Source organism: Phoca vitulina, unplaced genomic scaffold (genome assembly GCF_004348235.1).
Source record: "Phoca vitulina isolate PV1807 unplaced genomic scaffold, GSC_HSeal_1.0 scaffold15, whole genome shotgun sequence".
NCBI lineage: Eukaryota > Metazoa > Chordata > Mammalia > Carnivora > Phocidae > Phoca > Phoca vitulina.
Window position 1 is genome coordinate 37,224,791 of NW_022589718.1, and position 15,308 is coordinate 37,240,098.

The following is a 15,308-nucleotide window of genomic DNA, read 5'->3' on the forward strand; positions in this document are numbered from 1 at the left end:
AGTATGTATGCCAGATGGTAAGATACTTAAATGAAGGAAAAACTAAAGGATTTCCACATTTAAATATTAATTAAAATCTGTCACAGTGATGTGAGTGGATTACAATATGACACAGTCCCTTCATCACGGCTCATGCGGTTTTAGAACACTAAAAAACCACTATGTGGAAAAAAAGTTCAAAAGTTAAGCTGAAATTCAACTATACTTGAAATCTTGCTTATGGAAGAATAAAAAAACCTTACTCCATAAATGGCCAAGATGGAAAATGCATTAACTAACCAATCTGTGTACTGTCCAGAGTAGAAAAGCAATAAAAGAAGAGATGATGAAGCATGCAGATGACAGCATGAGCTCTTTGTTATCCCGGTAGACCCAGGATACCCTGCACCTATCCATTATTGCCTATTTTAATTAACCAAGGGTCAGTCAATAGTAGCCATTGAATTAACTGCCTTTCCTTTGAGGTTGCAAAGAGTTTTGAAACATGTATTCAATCAATTCCCAAAATTAGCCAACGAGGACCAGGCTAATGGCATGCCAGTTCTTTTGTGGTCATGATAATGTGTTTTGTCTTTTTTGATAACATCAGGTATCTATCATGGTAAAGGGAAGAGGCAGTGCAATTTTGTGGGAGGAAATTTGGAATTAACTCTTAGGTTCCTTAACAGAGTATGGTGACACCATTTAAAAATCAAGGGTTTTAGAAAGGTGGGTATAGAAATAAAACCTTATTTTCAGCTAGTGTTGTTTTATTGACTGGACACTTTCACATATGTTCCCACAAAATTTTTAACACAATTACACCTCAAAGGGACTCATGACATTTTAATTTCAGTTTGACATCCTTACCAATAAAAAAAGAGGGAGAAGCTCTGTTGTCATCATTAATAAAGCAAATCAAATTGCAAGTACGTATAAGCAAATGTGTAAATACATTTACTGGCCCAAGAGTTGATGTGATTTCACAGTACAGGATCACAAATACCACAGGTGCATTTGATTATGCAAATGATTTCAAGTAAATGAATGATCTAAGCAATTGAAGGAGGCCACATTTTCCTGAGAGTCCCGTGTAAGGAAAATTTTAATTAATTCTGTGAGCCTTGTGTTCAGTCCACCTCCTATGCTTTGAAAATGTGTATGAATTCAAAGAGGGACCACAATAAATGTGAAGATTGATCGATCTAAACACCCTCAATATTAACAGAAAACAAAAGTACCTACAACTCAATTCAACAATTTCAAGATAGTTTTAAGGCATGATTCTTCAAACTGCCTGTGTCCTATAGGGAAGTTAACATGTTACTTAGACGCAATTCTCCAAATGGCTTAAAAGCCCTATGCTTGCCAATATTCAACTCCCCCCACCCAAATTATACATCCCTGAGGGGGTGGAAGAGGGTGCAAGAGGAAGGCAACAGAAAATGACATCACTCTACTAATGCCTTCCATTATTGACTAAACTTGGAGTCTATTTGTCCTCTTTAAAGCTTGGAGATTTTGTGTTTTCAATCAGACACATTAAGAGGAAAAAGTGATCACTCCCCTTTTTGTTGCTGTTCTTAGTAAGTCTCTGCTCTTGAAACCATTTGTGACCAATCTCTTGAAAATTTGAAATCTGTGATTTTTACCTAAGTAAAAAGACAGCAATTTAACATATTCATACAACAGAATAAAAGTAGGTATAAAATTAAACTGATAATTTTTATCCTGTAAAAGGCTCCAAAGAAAGAGCTACAGGTCAGAACAAGTTTTGGTCAATATCCACCGTCTCAGCCTCCAGCTTCTATCGTTGCCAGAGTTTATGGTGATATGGGAGTTTCTCAAAACTTGAGATGCAGGTCCTGGCACATCCTTTTTGTTGTATTCAGAATAGAAATGAGGTTTTTCTTACACTTAGTTCTGAAATTCTGCATCTGAAGCACAAATCATTAGTCCTTACTACCATTGTTCCTGCAAAACAGGACCTATTTAATCTGATCAAGGACATTTTCAACTCCAAAAATCTCATCTTTTTATATACCATATTGGAGACTAAACGCTCTCCAAATTGCCACAGAGTAGTAGAATTGGCATGAAATGATGCCTTTGTACATTCCACGCAGCTTCTCAGCTCAAAGGTTTTCAACTGTGGGTGGCTTTGCACCCCTTCTCACTCTGGACACATTTGGCACCATCTAGAGAGAAATCTGTTGTCATATCTGAGTGAATGCCCCTGGAATTTGGCGGTAGAGGCCAAACATACAACTAAATATCCTATAAGATGCAAGACAACCCTCGTAAACAAAGAACTCTCCAGTCCAAAGTGCCAATGGTACCATGATTGTGAAACCCTGTTAGCCCTTTGGTTATTGGTAATTTGGAAGTGGCGGTCCTATCTTACACGTGAATCTACAATATGCATTTTTATTTGCCATTCTGCCACTCTTTTTATATTTTTATGATCACATCAATTCTAATACTGCAAAGAGACATATTACAGCAGACTCACTTGTATTAATTATTCAAAATTATAGCAAAAAACAAACAAGTTTCGTTACTTCTGAAACCAGTCATCAGGTAAATATGATCTTTGAAGATCATAATGGTCTGCCCAGGTAAAGAGATACATAACATAAAATAAAAAATGAATAAAATAAAAATGAATGAATTAATAAATAAATAAACATGGTTACACAATATGTTTTTTTATGGCAGAAAGTGCAAAGATATTTAAATGTCTCCTGATACTGAGCAAGACATTTGCCAGAGGATAATTCAAAATAGATGATAATTTGCTTAGTATTTCTCTCAGATAGGGTTGTGGTAGCTCTGATATTTCAGTTATTTGTGGTCATTGTAGTTCTTTATTTTACTCTTCTCTTCAGTTTTATAGGATTATAGGATATAGCATTATAGGAACACAGGAAACCATAAAATCTGGGGGAAATGTCTGCAGGTGTGTGACCCTGAAAACAGGACAAAGATAAATGAATGCCATTCTCTGTTAGTCTACTCCTAGATGGAGTCATGCATGATATGCACCCACTAAGAGTCAGGGAATGCCATGATAACTCATAAATGGTAAATTTAAATTTATTAAGATTAATTATGTTTATAGTATATATAATTGACATGGAAAGGTATTTTGTCAGTCCCTTGGGTTTCTGTGCAGTTATAAAAGGTAAAGTCTAAGCTATATGTATGGTAATGTTTAAGCATGATAGCAAATTGAATGAAAAAAATGTGGTTTTGCAAAAACTAGCTGTGCCTTGAAATTATATAAGAAATAATATGATTCTAAAAAGTCTAGATCTGATAGACAATTCAGAAATCATGTTTTAACAAAAAACAACCTAGACTACACACTCCCAGTTTCTTATCACTGATCATGACTTTTTTCATATTCTGGATTCATCTAACACAGTCTGTCTCTTTGAACTTAGAGATTCTCACACAGATTACAGAAGGTCATAAAAACATATTGTTCCTTTGATCTATAGTAGTGAGTCAGTGAAAGTGTCTCAACAGGCTAAATTCTAGCCTTTGAATCACAGCATGTGGCAATGAAATTAAAGCCAACTTTACTCCACACTTATTAAACTAAATTATCATCAAAAGTAAATGGAAAGAGGAAAAAGAGAAATAATTCATTGGACTAGAAATTTCATTTATTCCTCCAATAGGTTTGCTGATAAAAGCATTATAGAATCAAACTTTAAAAGTCACTAAGATATTGTCTGCATTATTAGGTCTTACTGGGTCATCTCTCTTCAGGAAAATGTTTGCCTTTAAATAACAACAATTATAATTCAGGTCCTGTTTTCAGGAAGAAGTGCTATAAGTGTATTAGCTGGTTATAGCACTTCTTCCTGAAAACAGGACCTGAATTATAATTGTTGTTATTTAAATTCAGTTCAAAGGCAGAGTAGGAAAAATACAACTGGGAAGTTTATCATGAAGGCAAAAATTCTGCCTCAGTGACCCATGAAGAAGACAAGCCAACAAATAAATACACAAATAGACTCAAACCATGCTTCTGAGTGTTGTGTAAGAAAAGAGAAGGAGTCACAAGGGAAAAGCAACGGCAAGGTGAGGGAAGAGAATCAGCAGCAGTCAGGTCTCCCGAGAAGATGACCTTAAGAGGAGATGGGAATGATGAGGAACATTTAGCCCACTGGACCCAAGGACCAAAGTTGTCAAATCTTCTGTACCCAGATTCACAGGATACGGTGGAGGGGAGATTCAAGCTGGCATTTTAGGAAAGCACTCCCCTGTTAAAGCCTAACATGGACTTCCACTTATTCACTTTTGGGACATATCCTGAGCTTCCATATCAACAGTTAGGTGAAAGAACCTTCCAGGAAAAGGGGTAGAAAAGATTCAGAATATTTAATAAACACATCCACCTGCTCATGCCAGACCCGATTTTCAATGTCTGTATTGAGCATGCACCTCACAGCTTCAAGCTCAGTATGGAGTCCTGTGAACTGTAGACAGGAAGCTGATGTTAGAGAACTGGATTTTGCTGGTGTGGTCTGTATACTTATGTTTGTTTAATGAAAAATATTTCCACTTTTTCTGCTGAGGCCCAAAGGTACGACTCTGGATCCATTCTGTGTGAGGCAGGAATGCAGGGCTTGGGAAGTCTGGCTCTGTTTTACTCCCCAAGGCAAACCTGTGCAGGCTTTGGACTCCTAATAAGACTGTATGAAGACCAGAGTTTTGGGCAAGGACAGTACTTCCTTTGGCTCTCACACCATCTCAGCCGCCATCCTCCCCAGATCTGCTCCTCTGTGGCAGTATGCAGCCCACCTGATCCTAGCACCAAAGATACCCCCCCTCTCTATTCAGAGTCAAAAGAGGTGGTAGAGGAGAGATCTGTTCACACAGTTATTAAAAAGCTGCAAGTGAAAGAGGGGAAGACTTCTCTTAATGGAAACTTCTGCATGTCTAGGCTTAGAATGATCGAACTTTCAGGAATAAAAAAATCTGTTATTAATTAACTCATGCATAATCTATTAATTGAGCTCATTGTACGTGCCAAGTACATTCTCAGGTAGCAGAGACACAACAGCAATCCGACGGTCCAGGGCTTTCCCCTGAAGGAGCAGACAGACCAGCAGGGCACAGAGATGGTATAAACATACGAGAAGGGCTGTCAGAGGCGAAGCCCTGGGCACCCGGGGACCACGCAATGGGAGAGCTGGCCTCTTCTCAAGTGAGCAACAATGACCTTTTGAGATAAATGACATTTAATAAAGCAAGTGAGATGGAGCATATAGCCTAATGGATTGAGTCAGGAAGGACATAGGTGTGAAAACACACGTGCCATGAGCCCAAACATGTCTACGTCCCTCTCATGTTTTAAGACACCTGTGTCACTGTCTCTAATGACAAGGTCCCTTCCATGAATTAACACTCTGGCTCACACTTTCCTCCTGTAAATGTGATGATAGTATACACACTGCGCGCACGCGCAAGCACCCTTCTAATTAGGATTTGGCAGTTTACAAGTTTTAAAAGATGGGGCAAAGTTGACAGGGCGATTAATCACTCCTTTTTTGACACCATGTTTGAGAGTAACCCTGCTGCAGGAAGACGCATGGGGTCAGTTACTACAGTGAGGCAGAGTAGGGAGAAGAGGAAGGAGAGGTGGGACAGAGATGCTGATCTACACAGTGGAAAGCGAGTAAATATCCACCAACGATTTAGATGACAGTGCTTCTAATGTCCTCTAGGCTGATTTTATATACAGTCCCCTTCTGTTGTGTAGGTAAGCACCCCTGCTTTAAACTTCTAGTAACGAGGAAGCTATTTTCTCTTAAGGAAATTGCTACAATAATTAAAACAGAATGGTACTGGCAAAGAGAGAGGCATGCAGGCCAGTGGGACAGAACAGACAGCCAAGGAATAAACCCATGCATATATGGTCCACTGATCTTTGACAAATGCGGAAAAAAAACACAATCGGGAATGGCCAGACATTGGGAAAACTGGATATCCACATGCAGAACAATGAAACTGGGCCTCATTTTATATCATCAACAAGGTCAAAGTGGATTAATGATTTAAACCTGAAATTATAAAAACTACTAGAAGAAAAAAAATATTTATATATGAACCCAAAGCACAAATAACAAAAGTAAAATTAGACAGGTGGGACTTTAACTAAAAAGCCTCCACACTGCAATGGAAACAGTCAAAATATTTAAAAAAAAAAAAAAAAAAAAAAAAAAACAGCTTCCAGAATGGGAGAAAATATTTGGAAAAATTTCTTCCAAAATGGGAGAAACTATATATCTGATAAGAGACTGATATCTAAAATATGTTAAAGAACTCCTTCAACCCAATAGCAAAAACAAAACCAATTTAAAAATGAGCAAAGGACTTGCCATACAAATGGTCATCAGCCACATGAAAAGATGCTCAGTGTCATTTGTCATTAGAGAACAGCAAATCAAAACTATAAGGAGATATCACCTCACACCTATTAGAGGGTTATTTTCAAAAACCAAAGATAAGTATTGGCAGGAATGTGAAGAAATTAGAACTCTTGTGTATTGTTGGTGAGGATGTACAATGGTGTGTTGTTGCTTTGAAAAATCAGTAAGCAGATTTCTCAAAAATTAAAAATAAAACTAGTATTTGATTCAGAAATTCCACTTCTGAGTATTTATCCAAAGAAAACAAAGTCAGGTTCTCAAAATGATATCTGCACTCCCATGTTCATTGCAGCATTATTTATAATAGCCAAGACATGGAAACAACCTAATTGCCCATTGACACATGAATGGATAAAGAAAATGTGGTATATGCATACAACAGAATAGCATTCAGTCTTCAAGGAGAGGGAAATCCTGCCATTTATGACAATATGAATGAACCTGGAGAATATTATACTAAGACAAACAAGCCAGTTGTAAAAGGTCAAATACCGCATAGTTGTACCTCCATGAATTCTCTAAAATAGTTGAGTTTACAGAAATAGAGTGTCCAGTGGTGATTGCCAGGAGCTAAGAGGAGGGGAAAACAAACAGCAGTTGCTCAACTGATAAAAAGTTTCAGCTATGCAAGACAAATAAGTTCTGAAGTTTTAGCATATCTAGAGACAGAATAATATCAAAGATGATATCCCTATTCCTCAAAGAAATTGCAGGATACATGTTTCAAAAGAGAGCTACTGGGGCCCTGTAAACATTAAGGGTGTGCTCTGACCTTCCACTTTCTTCCAAGGGGTGACTGTATTTCCTTTAGTCAACACACAGCTTAATTAATCCCCGTCTTCTGTGAATTCCCACTTCCTTCACTGGCTACCCCCTCTACTATGTCACACCATCATTTATGTCTCCTCAAGTCTATGCCATGTGGACTTCTTCCTGGGCAAGCCGCATCTTAAAATCCTCCGAGTTTAGGATGGCGTCAAACTTTCAATATGGGTTTGTTGACAACAAAGAACAGATGAATCATTGATTCATGAAACAGGACTGTGGGTTTCTTTTGGATTAGTTACATAAAAATAAGTCCCTGTGACATTTCAGACAATGTATCTAAATTTGAGCTGGATTAACTCACTGTACAGGGCTAATAAAGACTTGCTGATATTTCATTACCCTACTAAGCAACATTGGAATCAACTCGATATGTTGTCTAGGTTCCCTTTGGTTATGAAGGCTGAGTCAGCTGAAGAAACAATTCAGTATCAATATTCTAGGATGTACATAGTCATGGAAGAGCTTTTCAAGAATAAGTCACCTGTGATATTATGAGCCTTTTATACAAATGCTAGTCATCCCGCAGATGTAAACTGTTGTCTGTGATTTCTCTGGGCTATATAAGAGTGGTCACAGTTGGCAATACTGCTATGAGTTATTGGTTTAGGTGGAGAACTAAATAGTCGAGAATTTCAAAGTGGTTCAATTTTGCCAGAACATGTCCAGAATCTCTTTCTCCCAAAAACTTCTTAATGTGTGTGTGATAGAAATCCAGTACTGTCATTTTTCATCCTGGTTGCATTACTTAACAGTGAGTTAAATATCTTAGATTTCAGGAAGAGAGATCACATTTCTTAGGCAGACATTTCAGGAAGGAACTGTAACTTTAACTTTTTTTTTTTTTTTTTTAAGTAGGCTCCACACTCAATGTGGAGCCCAATATAGGGCTTGAACTCACAACCCTGAGATCAAGATCTGAGCTGAGATCAAGAGTCGGACACTTAACTGACTGAGCCACCCAGGCACTACTTTAATTTATTTTTCAATTAACTTATATTTTTCATAATGCTTAAGGTATACTTGTATGTTTGTTCCTCTAAAATATTTTGCCAATCTTGGTTGGTTAAATATAAACATGTTAAAGATTATTTTGATAAAGATGGTAATTTTTTAAACTATCTTAATAAATTTAAAATTTTATCATTACAATCCTCCATTAATATGGAGAATTAAATACTTAGCTTTTTGCATCTACCTTTCAATTCCTACTAATATTATACAAACATCTCAAATGATCTAGTTAAGTCCAATGATGCCTGTGCCCCTGATAAATGTCACCGAACTTTCCTCTTATTCCAAGGTCTCTTTTGCTTTACCTTCATTTTGGTTTTGGATGGTTTGTGAGGTGTGGGAATAAAATTATAAATGTGAAACTAGTCTCCTATTTCTGAAGAAATTTTTCTTTTGCCAGTAGAATAAAGTACTACATTGGAAATATCTGTAGTTTGGGAGACTATGTCTAATTAGACAGAGTTGTTGATTTATTTGAAAAAGGAATTCTAAAAAAAAAAAAAAAAAAAAACCTGCCAACTCCTTTCCTTAATTACATTTTCACAAACCAGTACACAAATAAGCCTATGAATTCTGTGAGACTTCCAGGTACTCTGTACAATGTTTTTCAAATGACAACAAGCAATTTCCCTCCCAAAGCTCAGAGCTGTAAAGCTTCCAATAAGAAATATAAATAGACATTATAATCGTATGTACCTTTTTCTTCCCCTCCAGAGCTGCAATGTCCAACATAGCAGCCGCCAGCCACATGTGGCCATTAACTCTTGAAACGTGAGCAATCTGAATAGACATGTATTGTAACTGTGAAATACAGAATGAGATTCAATGACGTAGTAGGAAAAAAAAAGTAAGATTTCAGTAAAAATTTTATATTGATCATAATTTGAAATAGTTGGTATATATTGCGTTAATAAAATTTACATGGAAATTAATTTCACCTGTTTTTATTCTTTCTAATTTGGCTACAAAAATAAAATTTATGTATATGGCTCACAATATACTGTATAGCATTGCTTTGAAGTCTAAACATGGATGCAAAAATTCTCAACAAGTTACTACAAATCAAATCTAATAGCACATTGAGAGAATCATTCACCATGATCAAGTGGGATTTACTCCTGGATTGCAGGGTTAGTTCAATATTCAAAAATCAATCAATGCGATATACCATATTAATAAAAGAAAGGATAAGAACCATATAATCCTCTCAGTACAGGCAGAAAAAGCATTTGATAAAATATAGCATCCATTCTTGATAAAACCCTCAACAAAATAGGGGTAGATGAAAAATGCCTCAACATCATGAAGGCCATATACAAAAGACCCACAGCTAACATCATACTTAATGGGGAAAAACTGAGAACTCTTCCAATTACAGTCAGGAAGAAGACAGGGATATCCACTCTCACAACTGTTATTTAACATAGTACTGGAAGTCCTAGCCTCAGGAATCAGACAACAAAAAGAAATAAAAAGCATCCAGATTGGCAAGGAAGAAGTCAAACTTTTCACTAATTGCAGATGACATGATAGTCTATGTAGCAAACCCAAAAGACTCCACCAAAAAATTGCTAGAACTGATACACAAATTCAGCAAAGTCACACAATATAAAATCAATGTACAGAAATCTGTTGTATTTCATACAATAAAATTAAGAAGCAGAAAGAGAAATCAAGGAATCGATCCCATTTATGACTGCAGCAAAAATAATAAGATACATAAGAATAAACCTAACCAAAGAGGTAAAAGATCTGTACTCTGAAAATTATAGAAAACTTATAAAAGAAATTGAAGATGACACAAAGAAATGGGAAAACATTGCATGCTCATGGATTGGAAGAATATTCCTAAAATGTCTATACTACCCAAAGCAATCTACATACTTAATGCAATCCCTATCAAAATACCACCAGCATTTTGCACAGAGCGAGAACAAACAATCCTAAAATTTGTGTGGAACCACGAAAGACCCTGAATAGCCAAAGCTATCTTGGAAAAGAAAACCAAAGCTGGAGGCGTCATGATTCCAGACTTCAAGCCATATTACAAAGCTGTAATCATCAAGACAGTATGGTACTGGCACAAAAACAGACACATAGGTCATTGGGACAGAATAGAAAAACCAGAAATGAACCCACAACTATATGGCCAACTAATCTTCGACAAAGCAGAAAAGAATATCCTGTGGAAAAAAGACAGTCTCTTCAACAAATGTTGTTGGGAAAACTGGACAGCAACATGCAAAAGAATGAAACATCATACACAAAAATAAATTAAAAATGGATGAAAGACCTAAATGGGAGACAGGAAGCTATCAAAATCCTAGAGGAGAACATAGGCAGCAACCTCTTTGACATCGGCCATAGAAGCTTCTTACTAGACATTTCTCCCAAGGCAATGGAAACAGAGGCAAGGGAAAGAAAAGCAAAAAATGAATTTTGGGGATTTCATTAAGATAAAATCTTCTGCACAGCGAAGGAAAAAAATCAGCAAAACTAAAAGGCAGCCTATGGAATGGGAGAAGATATTTGCAACTGACATATATGGTAAAGGGTTAGTATCCAAGATCTATAAATAACTTATAAAACTCAACATACAAAAAAACAAATAACCTAGTTAAGAAATGGGCAGAAGACATGAATAGACACTTTTCCAAAGACAATATCCAGATGGCCAACAGACACATGAAAAGATACTCAACATCACTCAGCATCAGGGAAATGCAAATCAAAACCACAATGAGATACCACTTCACAGGGGTTAGAATGATTAAAATTAACAACACAGGAAACAATAGGTGTTGGTGAGGATGCAGGGAAAGGGGAACCCTCTTACACTGTTGGTGGGAATGAAAATTGGTGCAGCCACTCTGGAAAACAGTATGGAGATTCATCAAAAATACAACTACCCTATGACCCAGCAATTGCACTACTAGGTATTTACCCAAAGGATACAAAAATACAGATTTGAAGGGGCACATGAACCCTGATGTTTATAGCAGCAATATCCACAATAACCAAGCTATGGAAAGAGTGGAGATGTCCATCGATAGGTTAATGGATAAAGAAGAGGTGATATATATATATATTACTCAGACATCAAAAAGAATTAAATCTCACCATTTGCAAGGGCATGTATGGAGCTAGAGTATAATGCTAAGCGAAATAAGTCAGTCAGAGAAAGAAAAATACCATGTGGCTTCACTCATCTGTGAAACTTAAGAAACAAAAGAGATAAACACAGGGGAAGGAGAAAAAAAAGAGAGGGAAGCAAACCATAAGAGACTCTTAATTGTAGAGAACTGAGGGTTGATAGAGGGATGGTGGGTGGAGGATGGGCTAGAGGAGTGGGTGGTGGGTGAAGGATGGGTATTAAGGAGTGCACTTTTCATGATGCTCACTGGGTGTGATAGGTAAGTAATGAATCACTAAATTCTACTCCTGAAAAAAATATTATGCTATATGTTAATTAATTAGTTTAAATAAATATTTGAAAAAAATAAACTGATGAACAACTGAATAAATGGTACCACATGACACAGGTTTTAATAAAATCAAAATTCTAAAGATTTTAGTGCTTTTGGTCTAGTACTATAAAAACAACTTTTTTTTAAAAAACTCCATTACTTAATACTGATGTTACTAACATAATAAAATTTTTAAAAAGGAAAAAAAATACTGATGATGTTTTTTAAGTTTTAAACATTTGAAATGTGCTAAAATATTGGTGTTCTTTTATCCTTTGTGAGGCTTCATTATGATCGGGGCCCATGGGTATGTTTTATTCTGCCAGGCATTTCTCAGGAAGGTCCTTTAGAAGGAGGCACATAGGAACATTCTAGTTCTTTTTAGCAGAAGCTGTGGGCCCGATTTTAAAGATTATTTGTTCACTGAGGGGGCAGTAAAAATAAATGAATACAAAGTCACACGGAAAACACTTGAGAAGGAACTTCTTCAGAGGTGTCAGGGAGGGTGTGTGGTTGTGGGGTGGGTGGTGGGGTTTTATTTATTTACTTGGATGAGCAAGGAGAATGGGGAAGCATGTACAGTTTGTACTTGTGAGATAAAATACACAATTCTTAAACCTGCTGAGGAACATGTCTGCTCTCCAGAGAACCAACAGCTCTCTCAAAGATACAGAAGGTAGTTATGGAAAATTGTCTCCGAAGCACATAAGGAGGCTGGCGCAGCCACATGAAGTGCTGAATTAGTCACCATTTTCAGGCTTAGTCCAGATTGTGTAGAATTTGGAGGCTTTAAATACAATTTTGATATAAAATAAACTTCTATAATTATCAACTCATTGTACAGTAGGGCAAGATTGAAAATTGAGATGAAGTGACAAAATCAGACACAAAAGTAGAAATTCACTTTGATGAATTCTGAGTCAAATAAAATCCCTTGTTTTAATTAGACTTTCAGCATGGTGGTATTCTTTATCTCTTTATCCTTCTTCCTTAAAGGTTAACATACTGTATTTCACCTGTAGGCCCAAGCTCTACAGGACTTCTCTTGTGCAGTTTGGGAGCTTGTTCTGAGAATAAAGACTTCAATATGATGGTGCAAGGACCTCATTTAAAGCCCTTTGTAGCATGGTGGAGCTGGACATGGTCACTATAGAGAAGACATTCTGCATGTGGTCAACCCAAGCAAAGCTCGTGCAAAGAAACCACTACTTCAGGTCACAAAGGAAGTTCAGATTGTCTGAATCGGGGGCTTGAAATGATTTACAAGAAATTATTTATGCTTGAAATTAGCCTAAGACGCAAATTCTGAAAAAATTTCAAGGAAAATGATTGCTAATTAAAGACTTAAATGATAAGACAGTTTTTAAGAGAGGATAGTCCTCTCCAATTGGTAGGCTCTTCTTTCATACTTAAGGTGGTCCTTCTATGTCTTAGAGGTCGGGGGACCATAAAACTATTTCAGCTTCAACATTTCAGGTGTTTTGTCTTTTGCGTATCTAACATGGGGCTTAAAACACATCTTCTTGGCTGTCTGGAATCTTTCCCAGTGGCTTAAAGTCTGCTTCTGGCTCCATTCAAGTTGTTTGCATGTTTTTCCTTCTCTGGGATCCTACATCTGAGTCCTGTATCTCTTTAGAGTAGATACCTAGGTTTTGATGAGTTATCTATGATTTGGTCATTAATAATTTATTTAAAAATTAATTTAGGGTTTAGTATTAGAACCCAATTATGAACATGTTTTTAAACAGTGACACATTTGAGGTAGAGAAGATAATTATGAAACCTTATATTTGCTGACATGGTTTAGATTTTTAATGTAATCACGCTTGTTCCTCCTTGAAACATTACATTTTTTTTTCAGAGAAGGTACAAACTTGCCTTTCATTTTTGCTATGTCATGTATATTTGTGCTCCCCCAAATTTCTTAGTTGAAAATCCTAACACTTAAAGTGATAGTAGTAGAAAGTAGAACCATTGGGAGGTGATTAGGGCAGGAGGGGGGAGCTCTTATGAATGGGATTAGTGCCCTAATAGAAGAGACTCCAGAGAGCAACCTTGCCCCTTCACATAGGGAGAAGTCAACCGTCTACAACCAGAAGGATGGTCCTGCCAGAATGCAACCATACTGGCTCCCTAATCTTGGACTTCAGCCTCTAGAATTGTAAGAAATAAATTTCTATGGTTCATAAGCCACCCAGTTGATGGTGCTTTGTTATAGCAGCTCAGACTGAATAAGATAGTCCTAAATTATCTGCCAGTACTAAAATGAACTGCATGTACCCTTGCAAAGTTATATTTAAACCACAGGTGATTGGAATCAAAGGTTCTGTATAAATAGAAATAATTAATCATGAATAATTAAAGACCTTAAAAAACAGCCTGTTTCAGTAGCACCTATATTTAGAGATTGTATGTATCTGGTTGAAAAAAAAAAACATTTTATTAAAGTATTATTTAAGTGGCTCAAAACATATCTGGTCTTTCACGATGTGATTTTTAACTTGTAATTCCTCTGTGACATCTAGATTTCCCCAAGGTACTGTCATATTCCTGAAACGTTTTCTGCTAGATCAAAGCCTGAGATAAATTTTCAATTACATCAATGAAAACTATTCATATGGAACTAATCTTTCTATAAAAACCTCTTCAAATAACAACATTTTTGAGAGGCAGATAAACCCAATTTATTGACTCAGTTGTGAATTTTGTCAGGATATATGTTGTCAACATCCTCGTACTTCTCCAATATACAATAATGAATAGTTGAATATGAAAAGACTGTCCTACAAATTGTTGTCAGTTATGCAGATATGAAGCTGGGAAAGTTGGCCCACTAATAACCTGCATGCATGTTATAGAACAATAGCTCTCATAGAGTTCCATCCTCAAGAACTCATTCGAAGTAAATGATACAGTAAGCACAATTTAAAATCAGAATAAAGTATCTTGATATTGCTACACAAATAGGAATTCTCATGCTTGGCAGGACCTGACATCTATATGAATTTGTGGGTGATGTATTCCACGTCAATGAGCAAAAAGTTATGCCACAAAGAACTTAATTACATCCTATACTGGATGCTAACAACCCATATGGCAGACCTGGGAACGTCCTAACTGAAAGTCACTTAACATTTACAAAGACAACCCAAGTTTAACCACAATACAATTCTTCACATTCCTGGCCAGAAAAGACACCTTTGCTCTCATGGAAAATAAATGATAATGCTATGTAAGTTCTCATGACTCTTCTCAACGTGTTTATTTCTAGTTTGGAACACCTGTCACAGCTTTCACTTAATTATAATGCATCTATAATTAAGAATCTGTTAGATTTTCATAGAATATTCAGTTTTGAGAAAATTGCATTAACATACTGTCAGATGCCAACAGCCTCTGTCTTGGAGGACAAAAAAAAAAAAATAGAAATAAAAAACGAAACAGAAAGACTCATACACAGAGAACAATCTGGTGTTTGCCAAAGGGTTGGGAGTATGGGCAAAGTAGGGGAAGGGGATTAAAAGGTATGAACTCCCAGTTATGAAATGAAACAGAGGATGCAATGTATAGCAGAGAG

The 15,308-nt window shown here is 36.5% G+C and overlaps 1 protein-coding gene across 2 annotated transcripts in view; it reads left to right on the forward strand.

The window, feature by feature from the left end:
- Nucleotides 1-15,308, forward strand: part of CSMD1 (CUB and Sushi multiple domains 1) — a 2,006,418-nt gene that overhangs the window by 1,097,630 nt on the left and 893,480 nt on the right. The gene's annotated exons all lie outside the window — the stretch shown is intronic.